This window comes from Mastomys coucha, unplaced genomic scaffold, assembly GCF_008632895.1.
Source record: "Mastomys coucha isolate ucsf_1 unplaced genomic scaffold, UCSF_Mcou_1 pScaffold14, whole genome shotgun sequence".
Classification (NCBI taxonomy): domain Eukaryota; kingdom Metazoa; phylum Chordata; class Mammalia; order Rodentia; family Muridae; genus Mastomys; species Mastomys coucha.
In genome coordinates, this window is record NW_022196896.1 from 57,118,889 (window position 1) to 57,144,780 (window position 25,892).

General features: G+C 35.7%; 1 long non-coding RNA gene across 1 annotated transcript; it reads left to right on the forward strand.

Moving 5' to 3' along the window:
- Positions 1-17,463: 17,463 nt before the first annotated feature.
- LOC116088263 lies at positions 17,464-23,968 on the forward strand. Its single transcript, XR_004117842.1, has 3 exons — positions 17,464-17,602; positions 18,738-19,188; positions 23,447-23,968. It is a non-coding gene; the product is annotated as an uncharacterized LOC116088263 (long non-coding RNA).
- Positions 23,969-25,892: the final 1,924 nt, after the last annotated feature.

Genomic DNA, 25,892 nt, shown 5'->3' on the forward strand with positions numbered 1-25,892 from the left:
TTAGGGACTCCTTAATTCCTTAAATCCAATGCAATTTTCTTAATTTTATACTTCTAGGATTATAAGGTAAGGTGTATGTCAAAATTCTTGATAAGAGTGAATTGGCATATCTGTTGGTTTTAGTTCTTTTTAAAGTGTTTTGTCTCATAATTTATGCACACTAGAATAGTATATCCATGAGGGTATTACATTAAGATTCCCAAAGTAAACTAAATTTATAAGATTTAGGAAATACTCACCTCACTAGTCTCATGAAGCTTCTGAAACTGTCAAAAATCACAAAGCCCTTACACAAGTTCATATAAGCATTCAAAAATTGATCACATAAGTAATACTTCACTGATACTCCTGTAAGTAGTCTTAATAAACCCACTGATTGCTTAAGCTAGATTTGAGTAAATTGCTTCCACTACATGTATCCTAGCTAGGATGAAGAAACATTTGGTCATTCCTCTCCTGGAAAGTTTCCATAACAATTGTGTATAAAATAATCATAATAATATACAAGATCTAATGGACATAATATGTATCTCTGATGTGTAATGAAATAAAATATTATAGCATGTTTTTATATGTATGTAATGATGAGCTTACTCTATTATTACAAGAGAATATATCCTTCATGAAACAGTTAGGGGATTTAAAAGTCAGAGTAAATGACCTATGTTATCTCAAAAATGAACTAATCTTGCCACAGATCTGATAATGTACATATATTTTAACTTAAGTAGTGGAATCCAAGCCTCCAAAGAACTAAATTTCCAACACAAGCTAATATTCTTCTTCTTTCTAGATGTTTAGAATAACCACTGAAATTTAGAAAATATTTTACTTTTAGAGAATTTTTCTTGTTCAACTTTCCTCTTTCGTAATGATGAGACTTTAAGTACGTTTAACTTTTGAATTTTTGAAAAGTAATAGAGAATAGAGAAATAGCTGACATCTATTGTTATATGTTTTAGAATTAAACCTGTTTCTTTACTTATAACTGCTATGCCTTTATGGTTTACAATTTTTCTATTCTAAAGTTATTACAATACAAACACTCATATTTGAGCACCATAAAGAAGGGTACTTCACATCACAGAGAGAGCAAATCAAAAGTACTTAATACCTTACATCTTATATTTTATATAAGATAGCTGTGATTATTCAGTATTCATCTTACCTTTTTATATAATTACATAGATGACAGTTTCTTAAAAGTATGAGATGGAGATGTTTATTTTGTCTTCTATTTGTTCCTGCACCTTCACAGTTATTTCTTTACCAAAAGATCACACACACAGACATACGCACACACACACACACACACACACACCTAGTATATTATTACAACAATAGAGGTTTTAAACAAACATGAAAATCCAGGAATGAGATTTTATTCCAAACAAAACTAATCTTTAAAACTGTGTAAGAGTAATTTGTGGAAGAGCAAAAGTTGGGGGCTACACAGAGGGACTGAAGGGAGGTAAAAGGAAGCAAGGTTAAGATATAATTATATCTTAAAACTCTTAAGGAAGCATTGTCATAAAAGCAGGAGTGAGCAGATGTGATAAGGCCTTTATGGAGGGGAAACTGGAAGGGGGATAACATTTGAAATATAAATAAATGGAATAACCATTCAAATTTAAAAAGTAGAATTAAGAATTGCATGTGTTCTTTGAAATTCTGAAGCTTTGTCATTTCAAAGTGAAACATTCAACTAAACTTTCCAGAACAGTTTTTTTTAATGAAATACTCTTTGTTATCAAGAACGAATTTAAGTTTGTAAATGTAAATAAGCACCAGAATATTAGGAATTAAAAAAAAAAACTTAAAAATACCCTTAAGATACTAAAAATCGTTTTAACATAGAGAATCCAAATTTCAGCTAAAACAAGCCATTACTGGGAATTAGTTTATGGCTTTTGAGACTTGACTCCCTGCAACTGCCCATTAGCTATTTACTTCCTCCCATCCCAGGGCATCTTGCCTTTGATGCCATTGATCTGCTGGGGTAGTTATTTTCTTTTTCTCTTTCTTAAATCTTAAAGACTAGGCTCCACTTTCTCCAGATCTGCTTACTGTTAAATCTCCCCTGTCTCCCACAGGTCTCCACACTCTTCCAGCAATGGCTTTCTTACTAGTGACTATTAACCCCTTATAACCACTTTAATTGTCTATATAATCCCTTTCTCTAACTTCTGTGATTATATTTCACATCTATCTAGAGTTACCTTTGTTGTATTACCTTTGACATTTTATACATCCTCAAATTCCACTTCACAGATTCATTGTAAGGACACAGTTATCACATATCAAGGAGCTCCGAAATCTTTCTATTTTAGTTTGCTTATGTTTCGCTGTCATTATAGCACAGAAGAAAAGCAGCTTTAGAGAGAAATGTTTTGTTTTGTTGAAAAGTCACAGTCTATTATTGAGGAAAACTAAAGGACAAACTCAGGGCATGGATGTAGATGCAAGAACAGAATTGGAGGCCACAGATGAATGCTGCCTCACTTTTTCCCCCTTACAGTTTGCTCAGTTCCCTTATACAAACCAGGACCACTTGACCTAGAATGTTACTGCTGAGCATGAATATGCCTTCTTTTATTGATTAGAAATAAAGAAAATGTTCCACACTCATATGTGCCCAAAGGCCAATATAGTGGAGGAAATTTCTCAAGTGAGGTTCTTTTTTCCCCTGGTTTGTCAAGTTGACAATCAATAATAGATGTCACTATTCCTTTTCTTTGAGAATAATAAAGGCTTTCCTGAGAAGCTGGGTTCCCGCTACCACAAAGTCAAGCAGCTTCTACAGCCACACTGAGCTGAGAACTCGAAGAATAAAATTCACAGACCACAGAGATGAGTCTTTGTAAGACGTTGATTTTAAAACCATAGGTGAAAAGTATATAGTTACCTTTTAAAAATATATATTTAAATAAAATGTATATAGTTACCTTTCCAAAACTATATTAAAATCAAGAGGAATAGGGAGCCATTGGAGCACATGCATAGCCAACGGGTCCAATGGAACAGGACTTCATCAAGGTGCTAGCGTGAGAGTGTTTTAAAGGACATATAGCAGAAACTGAGGGACGTATGATCAAGGGTAAGAATTGTTCAGTCCTATAGTCCCTAACTTACATTTTCTGGCTTGTCCACTAAACTTCTGTCATATACTCAGGCATTGCCAGCAGGTAGATGTGGTCATTTTGGAGAAAGCAGAGAAACGTAAAGTAGAACTACTTTCTATCATTTGTGGTCTCCAAAAAAGACATTTTAAAGCTGCCTTTTGGGGTTCTCTGCCTTATGTGGCCAGTTGTTGCCATATTCTGCTATCATCAGTCTGCTGGTTCGTGTGTTCCTTTCCTCATTTACCTCTCTGACTCGGCCTTCTTCTTCAAAAATCTCTGTTTACTTGGATTCCATAACACTAATGGACTGACTTGTAGTTCTTTCCACTGATTTCCATCATTTTATCCAAGCTGCTATAACAGAATACTATAAATAAAGTAGCTTAACAAAACTACCCTGGGATGTACATGATCACAGATCATAGGGAAGTCCTTCACAGGAAAGTGCTTATTCCAGTAAGGAAGAAAATGCTCCTTTACTTCCTCACAAAGAGAACATGTGGGATTCTTTTGCTACTTATGATTGTTTTTGAATCTCTATTTCTGTCTATGTACCTACTGAGATGTCAGTTGTTTTTCTCAATAACTCTCTACCTTCCTTTTTTGTTTCTTTGATCAGGTTTCTTATTAAAATGAACTTACAGACTTGGGTTGACTGTCTGGCCAGAGAAATTCATGGATCCTCCTTTCTTGATCAGCCCTTGCCATTGGTGTTGGGATCATAGTCATATGCTGTTTTACCCAGGCTTTACATGGTGTAGGGGATCTGAACTGTGGGCTCATAGCTTAGAGAGTAAGCTATCTATCCATGTCCTGCATGAAGTTTAAAAGAAGTAGGAGGAAAAGAGGAGAAAGAGAAGAATAAGAAAAAGAGGAGGAGGGAGAGTATACAAAGAGGAGCAGAATTAACAAAAGGGAAAACAAAGGAATTAACTACAGTTGTGAGGAAATGGTCTATATTTGCCTGGTGGTGGAAATTAATGAATTGTATGTGTTTCTCAAAATTCACATTGTAAAAAAAACAAACCCTAATAACATTTACAATAATAGTACTTTTCATGGCATAGCATAGTCCAATCAAGTTATAGGTAACAGTAACCATCACCCTCCACATTAAAAATTTATGATAGTCAATTTTCTAATACTTACTATTTATATCACATTATCTGTCAAACTTTGATTCCTAGAATTTTCAAATTGACTGAATCCATATCAATCAAGGTAAAGTCTTTATTTTCCCCTAAAGATTCCCTGTTCATTGGTGTTTCTACTTACAGATGCCTAATCACATAATTTACTATTTAGGATGTATTTGACTACTCCTCCTACAACTACAACACACTCTTAAAGAATTATGAGCTTGAACATTTGAAAACAAGGCATACTGAGTAGGTATACACTAATGATAATGGCAGTTAGGAAGAGTAATCTAAGATAGTCATATTTGAAATAATGTAATATAAGAATAAGTTTGAGCTATCACTTGCAAGCGGCAGCATGCATGAGAGCTGGCCCTGTGCCTCACCTGGGCAGCATGAGAGAGCTGAGCATGGAGGTATGGGCACAAAAGAGATGGCCCCAGCGTGGTGAGTGCAGGGGCACAGCTTCCATCCCTTACTGGCTGTGGCAGGTAGGAAAGATGACCCCACCCCTCGTCTGTGCACAGTAGGAGAACTTTTACAGTGGAACTGGTAGGCTGATCGAATCATCTACATTCAAGGTCAAATCCAGGACATTAGAGTTATCACATCTGAACTTCTACCCCATCTATTAAGTGCTGAGCATGTGAAGGGGCTGGTCCTGCAGAACCAAAGCTGCAAGAATCTCCACGACACAGAGCAACAAGAGGATATCCAAGATGAGTCCCAGTGAGGATTCAGTATTGATGGTGCGTAGTGGAGGCCAGAGGCTTCAAACCAGACCAGTGACTTACTACAATAAACATTCACAAGTAAAGCTGTTGGGACAAAAGTATATATTGTGCGACACACCACAGCTTCCAATGTGAGATATTGTTTGTTTGTTTTTACTTTTTGATTTTCTGTGTTTGTTTGTTGTTTGTTTTTGTGGGGGACTCACAAAAGCAGAGGGTGGATATGGAGGGGCAGTGACATGAGTGGAGACTGAGGTGCACATTGTAGAACTGACCACGAATAAATAAAAATTTAAAACAATTAAAAGTAATCAAAAGAGAAAACTGTAAGAAGAAGGAATTAAATGATCACGTTTGAATACTTTTTTTTTTGGTTGGGACTAATGTTATCATTTCCACATGTTGTGCCACCTTATCTTCATGAGAAGCATACCTAATATTCTGTGGTCTAAATACATTATACCTAATATTTAGACTGTAAGCACTGACTAGGCAATCCTATAAGATTTCGAGTGACGGTTGAGCCTCATGGTCCTGGGGGGTGGGGGGAATATATAATAGTTTCAATGACACATGTCAAACTCAGTCCAGTCTTGCTATATTAACTATTCTTGGGGAGAACCAGTGTTCACTCATGCATATGGACACCAATGATATGTTAAAGAAGGACTTCACCGAAGCATTTCTTATAAAATATAGGTGAGGTGTTACTTTCAGGTGTACAGATTGCTTCCAAATAGATGCATCACTGAAAAGTTTCCCTAAACATGGGTAGAACCACAGAGGAAGCTAAATCATGGAGTTTGCCTGTTAATTAGTATTTTGTTTTTATGTATCATTGAGCAGCTGCAAAGATAACTTGCAGGTCACTGAAGGGAAGGGTAGCTGATATTTATTGAATAGAATGCCTGCTCCCAGTATATTTTGTATAGAAAGTGATACATAGTTGCTTTTGTCTCTTAAAAATGTTAATAACTGTTTACTGTGGTTGTATCTAAATTGTAACTGACAGATTTTCAGTGCCTAAGGTGAGTCTGAAGTTGAAAATAAATATTATGTATTTAAATATTGCAATGACTTGGGCATAGCAAAGAAAATGTATAATGAATCTGCAGCATTAAAATGTAATTTTAAACACTATATATGTATCAAACACATAATAACAAGAACAAAAAATAATGGAGAGAACAATGATGAATATTTTTGATGATTTATGATTCATCTGTCCTATGATATGCAAATTTCAACCAATCTGTTTAAATGTTTTTTTTTTGTTGTTGTTATTTGGAGCTAAAAACTGAAATATGTATTTTTTTATTCTTTTATGAAAAATATGACTTAATTTTTTACTTATGGATATAGAAAAATCACGTTCAGGAAATTTTCTCACAGCATGTGAAAGGATATTTGTGTAAGACCGAGAATTAAGCTAAGATAAGAACAAGCATATTCAAGTAACATCACTTGGTATTTTTAAAAAGTAAACAATTGATAATTAAAAGTTCCTTCATGGGATGTGAATATGAAAAGCACATTTCAGACTTAATTCTATTTTATATATTTATAAAGTTAACTTTCAAAAGCATTTTGTTTCTTTATAACTTTTTGCTTGTACACATGAAGAGGTGTAGCCAATAGTCATATGATAGGACTCAATTGCAACACAAAAGCCATTTTAACTAAAAAGCTATCAATCACCATTAATCATAGTGACAGGATTCCCTTTACTAGGGGCCCTCAATGTCTGTGAAGGATTTCCTTCCAAAACCTGTTGATGCTCATACAAAATTGGATTTGCATGTAACTTACAGATAATCTTTGTAAAAGTTTTTCTCTAAGATACTTACACTACAATTGATGCTTTGATAGGAAGGTCAGCTGTTGTTTCAGGAATGAGTAAGAACTCAAGAAAAACAAGACCTCAATACTCAGCCACATTTTACCAAATGCAGAATTTTGCATTTGCATGTGCATAACCCCCCCCCCACACACACACACACATACACACAAATAAAAACATCGAGCAAAGCACACAAAGAGATGGACATTTCAGGTGAGACCATTATCAGAGTTTGTTCAGCAGAGACAACATTTTTAGGTTTTAGTAGGTGATGAATTTCCTTCTTCCCTTGATGGTTTGGATGTCTAGAGAAGAATAGATGATATGGACAAAGAAAGGGAAGCTGATTATTGTCCACCACTAAAACCTCCTCCTTACAATCCACCACCATTCCTCAGGGAGAAGCAGCAGAAAATCAGGCATGCTAGATGTTTAATTGAGAATTTTTATTAAACTACATAGACCCTCTTTTTTTTCTAGACTGCCAACTGAGAAGCTACTTCCTACACTTCAAAATATGAATTCTACAAAAATAGCTATTGCACTGGTTGGGAAATAATGACAGAAATGAAGTCTGGACATATTCGCTCTAGAGGCTTTTTTTGACCGAATATTTTTGAATTATAAAGTTGAATCTGTAAGTCTATCAAACTCATTATATGAATATTTAGGTGGAAACAGTATCTCAGCTACATGTCCACACTGGTGTAAGCTTATCATGGTGACTGTCTTCTCTTAGCGCCTGTTATAATTGCTTGAGCCTTCATGAATTGGAGAATTAATGTCATAGCATAATTTCATTGTGATTATCCAGATATCAAGTTAGTCTTTTCTATGTACTCTCCCTCCCTGTTTATCCCCACTTCTAGCTTTCTAAATTACCAATCTTTCCATCTCTAAATTAATCCCTTCTGGTATTACTATTCCAGATTACATTGGTAGGCAGTGTATGTTACCTTCATTTCTTTTTTTTTTATATATTCTATTGGTTATTTTATTTATTTATATTTCAAATGTTATTCCCCTTCCCAGATTTCCCTCCACAAGCTCCCTATCCTCTCCTTCTTTCCCCTGCCTCTATGAGGGTGCTCCCCCAACCTCCACCCAGTCCTGCCTCAATGCCATAGCATTCCCATATCCTGGGTTATCAAGGCTCCACAGGACTAACGGGCTCCCCTTCCAGTGATGCCAGATAAGGCCATCCTCTGCTACATATATAGCTGGAGCCATGGGCTCCTCCATATGTACTCTTTGGTTCCTGGTTTAGTCCTTGGGAGCTCTGTGGGATCTGGATGGTTGACATTGTTATTCTTCCTATGTGGTTGCAAACCCCTTCAGCTCCTACAGTTCTTGCCCTAACTTCCCTATTGGGGTGCCCCCAAGCTCAATCCAATTTTTGGCTGTGTACATCTGCACCTGAATTGGTCCAGCTCTGTCAGAGCCTCTCACGGAACAACTATACCAAATTCCTTTTAGTAAGCACTTCTTGGCATCAGCTACATTATCTGGGTTTGGTGTTAAGCAGATGGGATGGATGGGACAATCTCTGGATGGCCTTTCTTTCAGTTTCTGCTCCTCTTTGTCCATACATTTCCTTTTCACAGGAAAAATTCTGGATTAATATTTTTGAGGTACGTGTGTGGCCCCATCTCTCAACTGGGGGCTGTGTCTACCCACTGGATATGGTCTCTACAGCTTTTTGCTCCCCTTTGTCGGATATTTCATCTAATGTCCTCTCTGTTGGGTTCTAGGAATTTCTTGGGTCCCTGGCATCTGGGACTTTCTAGTGACTATTCTCAGTTCCTCCTCTCCCCACTGCTACACACCTACTTTCAAATTCCTGACCCTCTGTACTTCTCCCCATCTCTTCCCATATCTGAACTGCACCCCTTTTTTCCTTCCCCTCCTCTCTCCCTCCAAGATCCCTCTCTCCCTTTATTTCCACATCTCCATTTCTAACTTTAAATACTAGTGAACGACAATTGCTCACTCACCAAAACACACTGAGGAACATTGTAATAAGCACAGGACTGCAGTATGTGCTCAGCAACTTCAACCTGTGTGCTAGACATCCAACATTTATTGTTTATATTTTACTAACCAGGTATCTTGGTTGATACAACAACTTCTGCTTCCTGATTTAGCTTTTTAATTTTTTTGTTTATAGAATTACCTAAATAAATATTATTATTTTGCTGTGAATAATAACTCTCATAATGTTATATCTAGTCACATGTAATTCAAGCCCCTTAGTATCTTTACATCTATCAACAAAGACAAAATTTCTGTTGAATCCAGTCATTTACTCTATAGTTGAACATATAAACTACCCAGAGAATATATGTAAGTAGTCATAGAAAAATTAGTGATTGATTTAAGAGCGTAGAAAAATTTATGTCACTTAAAAAAAAAAAAACTTCATTGGATGTATAATTCACAATGTTTTTATTTTGTATTACTCAAACTATACCCCTGTAAAATGGATAAAATTCAATAGAAGTATATTTAATGCTGGATTGGTATTCAAAGATGGATAACTGGAGACCTTTCTTTTGTTGCTTTATTTGCCACTATCATGTGTGGTATCACAAATGTTAGTATCACAACTCTCAAGGATACTAAGAAAGCATGTCATAAGCTTCCACTATCCTAATGATGTGGCTCTTTAATAGAGTTCCACATGTTGCAGTGGCCTCCAACCATAAAATGATTTTCTTGCTACTTCAGAACTATAATTTTGCTATTGTTACAAATCATAACATAAATATATAACATGCAGGATATCAGATATTCCTATTTATTAAGATTGAAAATTTAAAAATCAAATGTAAATTTTCCAATGTAAACTTTTAAGGGACTAGGAGGTCCTGGTCAGAAGGTGCCATAAACCTTTGTAGAATTTAGTCAAGCTTAGAGAAACTTAAAGCCAACTTGCTTTCATATTAAAAAGAAAGAATGTTGAGGCATGACTAAAAGTGACCTGAAATTTGGGGGGGACAATTATCTCACAAGCTCTTAATTTTCAACTAATTTAAATTTTACAAAATATCATAACCACCAAAACTAGCCACATAATAATGATTAAACTAAGAATAACATTAAAGAAGTATTTTTTTAAATTTTTTATAAACAAGCACAATTTATTTGTGAATCTCTCCTCCATTCTTTTTGTGAATCATTTAAGAAAATATTCTATTACAATTCTTTAATCAATAATTAGCTATCAGCCCCCAAATAGCCACATGATCAGCACCACATATATATATATATTCAAAGAAAAATTTTCTCATGCATGAAAACTAATCTAATGGGCTTTAGGTTTTTAAAGCTAAGCTAGCATAATCCAATAAAATTTATGAAGCCTAATTTAAAAAGTACTACAGTTCAGAGCAAATGTAAATATTGTAAGAACTCTGAACATCTTAAGAGTTGTTAATCATGTAACAAATATATTTATCAATTAAGATTCTTGCTATTTTCATTTAAAAAATATATTATCATTTGCTGTGCTTTGCCTGCATGTACTATGTGTGTGCCCTGTTCCCACAGAAGCCAGCAGTGCATCAGGTTCCCAGGAACTTGAGTTACATGTCACTTCTGAGCTACTATGTGTGTGTTGGAAATCAAACCTGGGCCTTTAGGAAGAGAAGCCAATGCTTTTAATAACTAAACTCTCTATCCATCTTTTACTTTGGAGTATTTATCTTATGCTGAACTAAGTGAATGTATTTGAGTGTTTGCCTGAGAACATATTCATGAGTCCAATCTACTCAGAGGCCAGACTCCAGGACAATTCAGAGACTGCTCCACCTGGGAATCCTTCCCATATTCAATCATCAAATTGAGACATTATTGTGGATGCCAACAAGTGTTAGATGACAGGAGCCTGAGATAGCTGTCACCTGAGAGACTCTAACAGTACCCAACTAAAACAGAAGTAGAGGCTCACAGCCATCCATTGGAATGAGTACATGGTCCCCAATGAAGGAGCTAGAGAAAGAACCCAAGGAGCTGAAGGACTTGCAGCCCCTTAGGACAAACAACAATATGAACTAACTAGTACCCTCAGAGCTCCCAGGGACTAAATCTCCAACCAAAGAGTACATATGGGGGGACTCATGGCTCTAGCAGCATGCATATAGCAGAGGATGGCCAAGCCAGTCATCAGTGGGAGGAGAGGACCTTGGCCCAGTGAAGATTCTATGCCCTCATGTAGGGGAATGCCAGGGCCAGTAAGCAGGAGGGGGTGGGATGGTGAGGGGGAGGGAACAAGGGATTGTTTTAGTTTTTGTTTTTTTTTTTTCTTATTTTATTTTATTTTTATTTTTTATTTTACTTTATTTTATTTTTTATTTTTTGGAGGGGAATCTGGGAAAGGAGATATTGTAAATAAGAAAACATCTAATAAAATTTTTTTTTAAAATCCTGTGGAGCTGGAAATAGAGAGGGCATTATGAGCCACCCAGTGTGGATGATGGGAACCAACTATAGATCTATTCTGGTTCATAAAAACTACAAATTTTCTTAACAACTGAGACATCTTCCCAGACCCTGATGAAGCTCTTTCCCCTCTTTTTACATTAACTTGTTTATTAATTCAATTACATCTCAATATCAGCTCCCTCCTCACGCAGAACCAACAACCTAAACAAGGAGGAGGGCCCAAGTGAGGATGCTTGAATATGATTTAGAAAGGAGAATAAGAAAGTCACATATAGCAGATAGATAGAAGAACCTGGGTGGGAAAGGGGATAGGGAGAGGAGTAGAGGTAAGGGTAAGGATAAGGTACAGAGAGAACAGGGTAGAGAGAATGGAAATGGGCATGGGGGTGGGGATGAGGATTGGGATGACATCTCTACAATATGATATGCCAGAGACAGAGACCCAGGATTAAGAGAGGGCCTGGGATTTCACCTCAGGATGACACTAGTTGTACTCTTAGCAGTAGAGTATATGGTACATTGAAGTAGGCGGTGCCTTTAGCCAAACAAGTCTCTCAATGGAGGGTAGGTCTTTTTAAAGCATTTTGATTTAAATGAAACATGCAACAAATTTGCAAAGCTATGGCAAATATCAATGATGAAACACGTGATAGCTATGACAGACCACCACTGATTAATTCTTCCTCTCCTATTTATATGTAAGATCTTGTTGTTTAATATTGATAACAAAGAAGTAGCTCAACCTCCTCCTTAATTCATTTGGATGATTATGAAGATAACACAAATCGTCTCATTTGACAGTATGTTTAGACGCCATTTAAACAGTAGATTACAAAATTTGTAAAGTAAAATTAATTGAAGATTGGCAACCTGCTTGTTTTTACTCAGCAAAGTTCTCAGGAACAAAGTGAGTTAGAGGACTACCCTAAATTTATAAAGAGAGAAGACAAATTTATATAATTTTAGGTTTCAACAGACTTTTTCTATTCCTGTCATAAACTTGGAAATTGAACTGTGCTTATCACTGTCATGCAGATGTAATAGACTTCTTCCTCCCCTCCCCAGTGATGTGGGGGATAAAGTCACTGAAGTTCCTGAGATGTCTGTTGGATAGTAAATCACTGATGTCAGCTGCCAAGGCAACTCACTTAACTCAAGACAGGAAAACTTGGCTGTAGATTCCCTTTGAGTATTTTTCGTTTCTTGTACAAATTCTGGTCAAACTGCCTGCTTGTGAAAAATGATGAGCATTATTTAATGGGCTGGCTTTCTTTTGTGGGTCCTGAAATTTATTTACCCATCACCACTGAAACTACAAGTTATAGAAGCATGTTACCTATCTTGAGCTTAAAACGTTAGATCCCAAAAATCACCATGCAGCTGCAAATTATTAATTTTTTTGTTTTGTTTTATTTGGTCTCGAGTGTAGGATGACTCTAATATATATGATAATTTGGTTCAAAATAGTTGATAGAATTCATGTTACATTAAGATAATAAGCATGAATTTCACAGCTAAATTTTCACATTGCCTACTTCTTGGGAAAATGCGCACATTTAAAATTATTCTTATTGCTTAGAATAACTTCATTTCCCAGAGGAAAATCATTTACACAATACACTTCCATTATACTTGCTTTACACTGAATATAAGGAAATAAAGCTCTTGATCACTGGTTCTCAACCTTCCTAATGCTGAGACCCTTTAATAAAGTTCTTCATATTTTGGTGACCCCTAACCATGAAATTATTTTCTTTCTACTCCATAACTATAATTTTGCTAGGTGTAAATCATGATGTAAATATCTGACATGCAGGATATCTGATATGCAATGGCCAAAGGAGTCATGAATCATAGATTGAGAATCACTGCTCTTGTGCTTTTACTCACAAGCTACATATGTATAAATATATATGGATATACTGTCAAGATGGTATCTTTGAGATCAATTATACTTGGATGTCAATTTTGTCAGATATTAAGTTTTAAATTATTATTTTAAAATGTATTTTCTTAAATAATATGAATAATGCTCATTAATGTCACTTTGTTTCTATATAATCCAGGTATGAATAAAAAGCTTCCCCTCATTGACACTATTATGAACATGGGTGTAGGAAACTTCTCTCCAAGCACACTTACTTCTTCTCTTCTTTGATACACTTCAAAAATTCTGGACACAATTATTTATCATTTATTAATACAGTAGGTACATCTAGCAGTGCCAAAGGATAGCTATTCTAGATAAAAGTAAACAAATAAAATAACCTGAATAAGGCTATTCCAATAAAGAAAAGACATTATGGCACATTCTGAAAAGGAGAAGTGGGAGGACTTCTCTGTATGGGAATGAGCCTTAAGAGAAGTCTGAGAGATGAACTGGGCTTACTGTGTGATCTTTGAAAATGAAAAGTGCATGATTTCCCCAGATTTCAGGCATCTCTGTTACCTGGAAGACCATGACATCCACAGGACACTGTCTCTGTAACAGTATTTCTTTCATGGCTATGACTTCTAGGATCTTAAGATAGTGCTAGATCACAAAACTGGATAAACATTTTAAGGAATATTTTCATCTCAAAAGAGCAGACACAGAACCTAGAATTGCAAATTTTCTAATGTAAACCTTTAAAGAGTTCATAGATTAGAATGTGCTATAAACACTTATGGAATTCAGTCAAGCTGAGAGAACCTTAAAGCTAAATTACACATTTAAAAAAATGTTGAGGCATATTTAAATGTGACCTGACATTTTGGGGGCAATTATCTCACAAACACTTAATTTTTAACTAATTCAAATTTTAAAAAATTATTATAAGCTCCAAAATAAGCATTTTACCTTGGTTTTCAAATTACTAGAAAATTGGTAGACGGATATTTGTTTTTTGGTTTTCAATAAAGTTCTGTTGAATAAAGGAATTAATTAGTAATACTTGTTTTGATATGACAAGCAACAAATCTACAGTTATCAATTTATTGTCCCTGAAAATGGCATGGCTTTTTGTCATATATATATATATATTACAAAATATATATTACTTCATAGTTACCATAGTATTATACAAAATAGTCAGATAAAATTATTTAGAAACAGAGTTAATATCAAGAAAGGGAGCACAAACAGGGGTAATGTATATTGAAGAATCCATAGATAATATCTAATATCTCATCCTGCTTCACAACCGCATAATTTACCTTGCTGTTTCCCATTTAATTGTTTTCTCAAGATTCTGTTATGTTTATTTATTTTGTCTGACTGTATGTGTGTGCATATACTTTGGCTTATCTGCTTAGTTAAAGGGTATCTGTGGATATCTCTTCTCTTCTTCCAAGATGTGGGACTCTGACCCACAAGTATATCTCTAATGAAACTTATATCACACCCCTTAGTACCTTATTAACCCCAATAATATCTACAGTAGTCCCAGGAAAGTAGTGCTTTCATATTTATAAGTAAACACCAAAGTACAGAAAAATAAATTCCCTGAAGTTGCACACACTAAACAATAAATTTTAGATTGTATTCCAATGTGGTTCTGTATGCTGTGTGAGTCCCTTTCTCTCCCAAAATTCTAGTTAAGCCCATGATATATCTCTGCCTTACTCAAAGATCTTTATTGTCTGGAAACACACATAAATCCTCTCCTGCCTCTGGTGGGTCATATAACCAAGTGCTGCTACTAAGAGGGCTTATGCTCCAGCCATCTTGCTCTGTGTATGTACTATAAGCTTTTCTCAAGGGTCATCCACGTGATTATCCTTAGCTGCTAATCTTCTAAACCCTTCACTTTGGCATAGCTCCCCTCCCGCCCCCCTGTATAATTTCCCTTCCCTCATCTAATCACAAAATGGAAATAATTGTTGATTTTTATTTATTTTCTCATGGTCTGTTCTCCAATATCAGCTACCACAATAACAATGCCTGCCTTGTGTTCAGCATTATAGGATTTTAGCAAATGTTTACTAATGAGTAATATATGACCAATTCAGAGAAAATTCACAAACCGTATATAACTGGATACATCTATACACTCAAACCTTATGTAAAACCTAAAACCTGCAACCAGAATGTCTGGTTTTCTGTTTGGCTACAGCTGAGGGGATGATTTGAGGACAGAGGATGGCAGTGAGCTTTCCACTTGATATATTATCACCCACTCTCAATTTCATTTCCAAAATGATGGCTTTGTGACAGAATAATTCAGCATTCACTCACCTTAGTACTGCCTTAGATCTGGGGTACTGAGTAGCTTCATGTGATGGGCTCTTAATCCCTGATTCTGTGAAGTACAGGACTACACTGATCAAGACCTGCCATTCTCATCAAGCATTGATTCACAATCCCTGTCTTGTATCTATCAATACATGCACATCCACTGGTCTTGGGTAAATGCTGCCTCCAGCCTCATTTACCTGATGTTTTCTAACCCCTAGTTACAGTGACTTCACTGAACTAGCAGCTGTTAGGTTTTCTCCTTCTGTTTCTTCTCTTGACTCAGAAACCAACCAAACAAAACATAAAAATACCTTTTTTTTCTGTACCCAAACCTGAATCAGTTAAATAATTCATTCCAGACAATAACTCACTGTAGCCCAGGCTTCTTCTATGGATCTTTTTGTTCTCTCTTTTCTAGGGGATTGACAAGAAGCAGATTGGTGTTCATGCTCTTGTTTCCCAGTGGAGAAAACCTTGAGTGTTAAGAAAAGGAGATCAGTCTATGTTAGCAGGCTGGACACCTATATGCTTATACTTTCTCTGTTGCTGCTCCTTATCCAGGATGTTAGTAGTTTCAAGATCTGATCTCATGTGCTTCACAATCATTTAACAAGTGTCCTGGGATATTCTAATGACAACCAGAGACTAGACAGGGACTTATAAAAACTTTCTTAATTAAATTTAAAGAATGAAAAGCAAAGACAGTGAATTAAGTCAGCCTACACAAGTACAATGACATAGTCTGAGAGAATGAGTGAGTATACCTTATATAATGATAAAACAAGGGATGGGATAAAATTATAAAATAGAAGGGATCAAGTACAATAGTTTTTTGTTGTTGTTGTTGTTTTGTTTTGTTTTTTTTTTTTTACTTTATATCATCGTGGCAAGAAGTCTGAACCGATAACACTTTCTGCTTGCCTATGGCTTGCTAGCTTTGTGTCTCTAGCAAAAGCCTTGAATCGTATAAGGTCCAAATCACTATGCTGTGAACTGAAAGGTGAGAAGGAATAGCAGAGTTGTGTCAAAAGGTTACAGCAATAATTATTAATCGAGGAATTAGTTACATTAATGAAAATGTCCTATCATATTTCAGAAAGGCTTCCAGAAGGAAACACTGTTGGTAATATTATGGTGAGGGTATTAGTTAGGTTTTACTGCTATGAAGAGATACTATGACAATGGCAACTCTTATAAGGATACATTTAATTAGGGCTGACTTATGGGTTCAGACTTTCAGTTCATTATCATCAAGGTGGAAGTATGACAGCATCCAAGAAGATATGGTTCAGGAGTAGCTAAGAGTTCTACATCTTGATCTGAGTACAGCTAGGAGATACTGAGACTAGGCGGCAAGGATGAGGGTTTTAAAGTCCATGCCCACAGTGACACTCCTACTTCAATAAGGCCACACCCCCTAATAGTGCCACTCCCTGGGCCAAGCCTATATTAATGTCAGTATATGTCAAAATATTATGTTATTAATACTTGTTTATGATAGTCATCATTGCTATTATTATCAGCATTACTATTTAATCTGAAGGCTGAGTGCTAGCATCTATATATTAAAGAAGCCTTCTTTGACTGGAGACACAAATATTACAATAAATAGAAGTGACATCACTGATTCCATATAGGGCACAAACAGCTAGATCGTAAAAAAAAAAAAAAATCCAGAGCCAACAGATACAGAATAATTTTTACTGAATACAATGTGTTAATTACAATGCCATACAGTGAAGTGTGAGTAGGATAGGGTATGGCCATAATTATTAGTTGAGGAATAAGTTACATAAATACAAATGCCCCTGTGAAAATGACAATACATGTAGTATAATCTAAGTTTTTAGGAAAGGCTTCAGAGAAGATGCCATTTATATGAGATAATAAATAATGATTTTGGCAAGATAAAGAAAGAGAGGAGGTTCCTCCCAAGAAAAAAAAGGTAATATAAGGAGATACAATTGAATTTTAAACATTTTCTAATGTTAGTGTATTTCTGCAGGTATTGGGAAACCATCAACAAGGCTGAATGAAAACATTCCAGCATGGCTCTCTTGGAATCATTCAAAGTATCTCTAGTAACCCCTTATCTATCTTACTTATCTGTAAGTAAGCACAATAAACTCAGTTTCATAGTTTGACATTTGGTAAAAATCATAATTGGGATTGTCACCAAGTCATTATAAAGACTGGGTAGACTTTATTTAAGGCTCCCAAAAGAAAGAACGTTATCAACATGTGTATAGTTCAGTATCATTGAATCGAAAATCAGAAAAAAACCTTACATACAGTGACAATCAAGGCTATATTGTCAAAGCACTATCATAAGTCAGATTTCAGTAGCAATATCGTAATTGATGTGGAAGATCGATCCAGAAATGTTTGAATTTGGGGAAACAGGAGTCTAGAAAGTCAAAGATTCGGATGCTAAACTTTTTACGTGTTGAATAAGGACATGAATCCTAGCTAATTTTTATTTGTTTGGCTAATTTTTGTTTAGGGATTTAATGTTTATTTGAGATGGTCTACTGTATTCTAGCAAGGGTTGTCTTGAAATCTATTATAATGTAACTCACTTCAAGAACATTTGTGGGATTCTTGCTTCAGCTTCCCTGGTGCCAAGATTACAGAGGTTTGTCTCACGGCTCAGCTAGTAATCACTCTATAGCAGTGTTTTACCATTGGTAGGAGCAAGAAATGGAAATGGAAAGAGGGAGGAAGGGAATAGTGGAAGACTCTCTCTCTCTCTCTCTCTCTCTCTCTCCTCTCAGAAGACATAGTATATGAATCTTATTACCAGTAGTATATTATAATGACTTATTTTACTCTTAAAGTTTGTTATTTTCTAATCATATCACTTGGAGTTTGAATTTCAAAGTATCAGTTATGGGTATTAGGGCTATTCCCTCTCTAGAGGGGAAAAGGATGAAATTAATTTCTTTTGTGATGAAAACATTCAATTATATGTAGAATTATTAAACCACAAATAAATTGTTTTCTTGTGGATATAAGTCTAACCAGCATTATTGGAAATAGCATTGGGGAGTGAACCAAACACAATGTAAGACATAGAAAGTATTTGTCAGAATAAGTTATGATGCAAGTACTTTGTAAAGGATGTTAAATATCATCAATGTGAATATTTAGTGCGTGATACTAGTTATACTACAAATATAGTGTAGTATAAGTTCTATGAGCAAAAATTCAAAAACTGATTCTCAGCATTTCTTCGTTTTGCAGGAGGCATTAGTGCACATATGTCTGCAATCAAGACTGGATGTATATTTAAAAACCTTTCAGGGATAAAATAAGATCCACAGAATTGACTGTCACAATAACTTTGCAGAAAGAGAAAAGCATTAGACAGGACCAAGTAGAAGGACACAAGAAAAGACACACTGAATCTCCACAAAGAATGTTGAGAACAGGTGATCAGAGAAAGCAGAGGGAAACTTTGTGAATGATGATCAAAGAATAAAGGAAACATTAACTTGAAGTTGACATGAAGACTGCTAAACAGACTATAGTATTCTCAAAACTACAGAAGCTAAACACCATACAGTAGAGTTTTCGACTGGATGATAATACATACAATTGAAAATTTGTTTTCGTGAGCAGTGGAAGTAGATGACAGGTTACAATGTGAGTAACAAGATGAAGGGAAAGGAGGAGACCAATACACAGTATAAAGGTAATTAAATATGGATCACTAATAAAAATTGCTTAAACAGGAAAAACGCCAAATGAAAGTCTTGAACATGTGAGAGAGTAAGTGTACAGAAATTCTTTAAGATGAGGCAACACAATCCCACAGAACACAGATTTTTCTACATCACCAAAACCAGTGTACTCTCTGGTGTTCTGGAAAGATCTAGACATTTTACTATCGTTTTGAAAAATGAAGAACATTATGGAATGGATTTCCACATTCTCTCTGCTTAAGTTCATCTTCTATGACACACTTATGCCTGTGACAACTGAGCGTTCTGCTCACATAGTAAGTCACATAGTACCTCATAGGCACGACCCTTCACTTTTCTTGCAACATTAAATTCGCTTCTTTATCCTACTAGACTGTTTCCAAGGCTGCTTACATATTCTCCAAAATGTCCTTATTATGAAGGCTCAGAGATCTTTATCACTTGTAGCCATTTCATTTCTTTGATTTGTTTAAAATTAAAAAAAATAAACATGTTGACTATTCTGTTGTTTTCTACATTCTTTCCTCTTCTGCTTCCTTAAACACACTACTATCAAGTTTTGTCACTAAGTTTGTACTGAACCCAGTCACTAAATAGTAATTGAAAAAAAGGAGGAGATCTGAAATCTACAATGACAGCCTTGAAAGATTCTGTTTTCAACCATCATATTTTCTGCCTTTCTTCTTATTCTTTCCTATGGATTCCAAAAGTCTCTTACACTGTTTTGGAGTTCACCGTTTTTAGCTTTCTGTGTGTTTGGCCTGATTTCTGTTATAAATACTTATTGAGCACTTATATTTTAAATCCTATACTTACTAAGACACTTTCAAGTGAGTACATTGTGTTTCTTTTGAGATAGATTAATTCTAGCAAAAACAATACAAAAAACTGGTGCCAGAGCTGGGAATCAAACCCCAGGTCTATGTGGTACAAGAAAGATACTCTTATTTATTATGCTATTAAGATCTCATAGTCAATTCCATATGTTTGTATATTTTCCATATACAACTGCAGTATCTATTTCTCCATGGAAGTGCTGATGTCTCCATGCATCTGTCTCTCTGATATATACTTCATATTTAATAAATGTTTAAAAATCCATATTCTTCAGTGTTGTCGGGGAAATAATAATGGCTACTCCCAAAGCCCATATTCCTATGATATTTACAGGACAAGTGGACTTTGAGGATACAGCTAAGATAAAGGTTCTTATGTGGAGAAACTTCTGAGCTAGTACCGGTGAACTCAATCTTGTGACAGTTTATTTAAGGAAAATCCAGGAAGATGACTATTGGAAAACAAAATGCAATCAAGCAAGTATCAGAAACCACCACTTCTGGGAAGCTACCTTAAACCAAGGGATATCAGTGGCCCAAAGAAGCAAGAAATATGAAGAGCATATTCCCCAAGAACTTATATAAGAAGTGCTCTTACCATGAATTCTTTCTTGTGGAATGTGCAATTCCACACCTACAAAAATATATATTTTTATAATTTAAGCTACAAATTTGAAGGTAATGTTTTGTAGCAGCAACACAAAACTTACATAGTAAGAATCATTTTATTAAACAATTATTCAATTTCAACCATTTTAATAAATGCAACCACTTTCCTTCATAGTATCCTTGGAGAATTATAATTTGATAATGAGTTAACCTGAAGAATAGGGCTAATAGCTTACAGGTCTGCTAGCCAATTTTATTGATAAGTTAATATAATTATAATCCATTAAGATTATTAGTGATAAATTTGAAGGAGGAGGCCCTTAATGGAAACCTGACCACATTGAAAATATATGTAAAACATGGTACATGTATCTGTCATTTTAAGAAACTTCAGTAAAAGCACTAGAATAGATGGTCTCAAAAAAGCAAATAGGCTTTTAGAAAATGCTGCCCTGTGTGAACAGGGGGGTGCTTCACTTGACACTAGGAAATGGCTTTGCAATTTGATTCAAAATAAGTTGATGATACTCCCTTAAGAAGTTATAGAAGTGCTAAAAATGTCTAGGACAGTTAGTTATCTGCTGTGGAGTAAGTACAACTGTGTAAAACACATATTTACACATCAAAATGAAACAAGGAAAGGTTAGTCTCTCCTAACATGCTGTAAGAGGGAAGAATGGGGCCAAAGATAGCTTCACAACTTCAAGTAAAATGTTCCCCAGCAATCTTCCCAGGGATACACAGGAAGCTGCTTCATTAAACAAGAAGCTCCTTAGAGAAAGGTAAACTGGGGATTGTGTAAATGTGATTTCACAGAAATATTATTTTCTACCATAAAACATATCTGTATGGAAAATTTGAAGACTTCACAGCAATAGTAAAATCAAAATATCATTTTTTAAAAGTTTTTCAATGTTACTATCAATTTTCTTTTTTTTTTCTGGTTAACTTCATTTTTTTATTATTAGATATTTTCTTTATTTACATGTCATATGATTTCTCCTTTCCCAGTTTCCCTTCCAAAAAACAAACAAACAACCAAACAAAAACAACAAGAACAAACCCCTGTTGCCTCCCCCTCCCCATACTTGCCACCTACCCTCTCCCACTTATTGGCCCTGGCATTTCCCTACACTGGGGCACAGAACCTTCACAGAGCCAAGGGCCTCTCCTCCCATTGATGATCGACTTCGCAACCCTCTACTATACACATGCTGCCAGAACAATCAGTCCCACCATGTATAGCCCTTGGTTGGTGGTTGAGTCCCTGGGAACTCTGAGGGTACTAGTTAGTTCGTATTGTTGTTTGTCCTATGGAGAAGTCGGAGCAAGCTATGGGCTAAAGCAGGAGATAAAGCCTAGAAGTATCGTCAAGGGCCAAACAGGGCCAAAAGAGATGGAAAGTGCAAAAGAACTCAGGTAGTAGGTTCATAAAATACTGTTGATCAAATACTACAAACAATGCCGTTTGTAGAGAGTATCTACCTAAACAATAGATAAACAGAAGTTAAATAATAAGCATTGTTCATTTTTGAAGTGAGTCCAGTGTCTTATGTTTCTTCCTAACATTATCTTCCATTCCAAGACCCTGTGATGGGTACATTGGTCATGGCAGTCATGGCCATAGAAGCCATTACTATTAACAGGTACTGCAGATAGAATTAAAATAAATAAATAAATAAATAAATACATACATAGATATATAAATTATTGTATATTTTAGATAGCTTTTTTGCATTTAAGTTTCCTAGGCCACTCTGTCTAAGAATGGGATGTGTAAAGAGGATATAAAGAAGTGTGAGAAGCAAAAGGTATTAACAAAAAGAAACCAAGAGTTTTGATGTCTTAGTGTTTCTTTTGATGTGATAAAACCACATGACCAAAAGAGCTTGAGGATGAAGGGGAATTATTTCAGCTTACAGTTCCACATTACAGTACATGGCTGACTGAGTCAGAACAGGGACTCAAATAGGGCAGGAACATGGAGGCATTCACTGATGGAGAGAGGACATGGAGGAATGCTTCTTATTCATTTGTCTGCATGGGTTAATCCTCATGATTCTTACACCATTCAGAATAACCATCCTGGAATGCCACCACATATAGTGAACTGGGTCCTAGTATACAAATGATCAAGATAACATATCACACCCAAATTTGTTTGGGGTATTTTGTAAAGTCTAGCTTGTGTCATGTTGATACAAGCCAGCACAATATATCCCTTGCCAACTTGACACACAACCACATCACTATTCAACTATAATCTTTTCTTCTTATCTGTTCCCAAGAGGATATATTAATACTAATGATACAATCTCTATAATTTCAACTTTTAAAAGTCCCATAATATTTAAAAATGTCAACAATATAAAAGTTCATTCTCTTTAAAAATCCAGTCTATTTCAAAGTTACAAGCCTTTTTAAAATATCCAAAGTGTCTCTAAAATATCGCTCTTTATAGTGCCAGTCTTTAAACTGTGTGCTCTTATAAAACCAAATTAGGTTACATAACTGCTTTTTCCAAGAAAGGCCAACCAGAACATAATCACAATAAGATCAAACAAAGCAAAACTAACAGTCTGTATTATAAAAAGTTTTGTTCTTGACATCTAGAAATTATGTCAAATCTTAAATGCTATAAAGAACTTACCACAACAAAAAATGTGTCTCAGAGGCTTTGGCCAACTCTACTCCACTTTACAGCTTCTGCTGTCCTTGGTATTATTTATTATTATAGTTGTACTTGATTTCCAAATGTAGGGTGTCTGCAAATCAGCTGCATTTTCACCTTTTGTCTCTTAAGGTATTGCTGCCCTGGAACATTGTGCTAAGCTTTAGCTATTCTCCATGACCCTTCCATGCCTTCAAAACAAGGATGACATTGGTGACTTAAAATTTCAGCTTCTACAGCCAGCAGGAGGTACAAACTCAACTGCTTCTGAAATTCAAGGTCTGTGTGGCACCTCTGAGAAAACATTTCCCAGAAGTCTTCACCTTGGTCATACTGGTCTCTCCTTAATCACGGCTGATTCTTCAACACCAGCTTGCCATTATCACTGGTTATATGAAGAGTTTCACTTTAACTGTTCAGGAATCAAGACACCGGTGACCCTGCTATAGTTTTTAAGAGGCTCTAAAACTTCATTCTGGATCCTCCCAAACCAGGCCTTCATCATCTGCTCTGCCATTAGCATGCCTGTCTTCCAAGGGATTACAGAACAACCTGCTGAGCTCTAAGAACAAAAATAGACTTTCCAGCTAAACCCCGTGAGTCCTCCCAAATCCTCCGACAATCCTCCCAAAACACATGTTTGGGTCTGTCACAGCAATTAGCCACATCCTGGTGTGATTTATGTCTTCATTAGGGTTTCTGTTGCTGTGTCAAAACAAGACGAATACCATGAAGAAGCGTTACTTTCATCTCATAGCTCTTAGGTCATGCTGTATCACTGAGAGAAGTCTGAAAAACTCAATACAGGGATGTGCTGGCAAGTACCAAAGCAGAGGCCATGGAGGAACACAACTAAAGTGCCTTGCTCAGACTATCATTTTATATAGCACTTGAGGCAAGCAGCCATGGGGTAGCACTTCACACAATGAGCTGGGTCCTCTCAAACCAGTCATTGGTCAGGAAATGCTCTATAATCTCATTTGCAGGATAGTTCTAAGAAAGCATTTTCTTAATTAAAGTTTCTTTTCCAAGATGACACTGGCTTCTGACAAGTTCACATAAAGACCAGCTAGGACAGTAGGGAAGCCCAAGAGGGGACACTATTAGTGTCTAGTCAAGGTTTCAGGAGGCAGAACTACCATGTGTGTGCATTTTTAAATGAATTTTGCCCAGAATCTTATAAAGAGAGGCAGCCAAGCTACGTAATCACAAACAGGTCTTCCTCAAGTTTTGGAATAGGATGAAGCCTCCTCAGTTGGGAGAAATGATTGGATCCTTAACTATCTCTTAACTCAGGAATGGTGGAATAAGCACTCCCCCCTGGTTTCTTAGTATAACAAGTGGGACAATAACATTTGTTTGTGCAAGTACCAAACCTCTCAAGTCTTATTAAGCCCATTATTCTCCACATTCTCACAAAGAAAGTAAAGAGCAACTGATAGGATTCATTTATAGTAGTTATGGCCTTTGGTTAGCTTCACTCCATGGGAATACCAGATAATCATAGCCAACCCAGAATCCTCTCTTGGCATTTTCAGTAAATAGAAATATAAGAATTCTTATGAAAATGGATACTGTAAAATTATTAAATGGAAGTCATAGAAATAAAGATACAATAAATAGTAGGGAAGATGAAAATATAATTTAGCTGAAAAGATTCACGTGGGAAGTTGAAAGGGCTCAGTATTTTATGTAAATCACAGATAAATCCCCTGGAAATTTCAGGGATATTGAGATTTGGCATGGTCATCAAAAGGAACAGCCAAGTTTGTTCTTTGGGTTGAACAGAAATGTTTAAGTCCAGCTAAGTTGGGAATCTCTGACTTAAACACACACACAAACACATACACACACATATACATGCTCCTACATATATTCACACAGAAGCACACAAACACACACACATACATGAACACACACACACAAACATCCATACACTTACATACCTATAGACACACTCACACACATACATATACACATATATACACACATTCACACACACACACACACACACACACACAATAGCCATTATCAATTATGTTTAAAGGTGATACAAAACTTGTTTAAAGGATTTGCTATTTATTCCTCAACTGTGCTTGGAGAATTTGTGGATCATATTAGGTTTCTGAGTTTTTTTTCCAATAAAATCTCAGAGGTTGTAATTTTCTATTATACAAAGAAGCAAATTAAGGACATGTTTATTTTCAAATGCAAGAAGCTGAGAAAAACAGTTCAGTGAAGAAAGCCGCTATTAAATGTGGATTAAAAATACCCCACTATAACTCTAGGTTAAAAAAAATGACAGATATACCAGAAAGTTTCTAACATCATTCTAACAGTGAGCAGACAGCTCTGCACAGTACTGAGTGATAGTAAAGATGTGTGCAGGTTCCATAAATTATAAATCAGGTAGCTGAACATACACAGAGAAAATATGAAACAGAAAAGGATACACTCCACAGATTTGAGAAGCCCAAATAGCACACTGTAAGTTTGGCTCAGAAAAAAAAACCTGTCAACTATTTCCTCAAGATGTGTTAACTGAAGGAGAAGACAAAGCCTCAGGGTGTGTGGTATT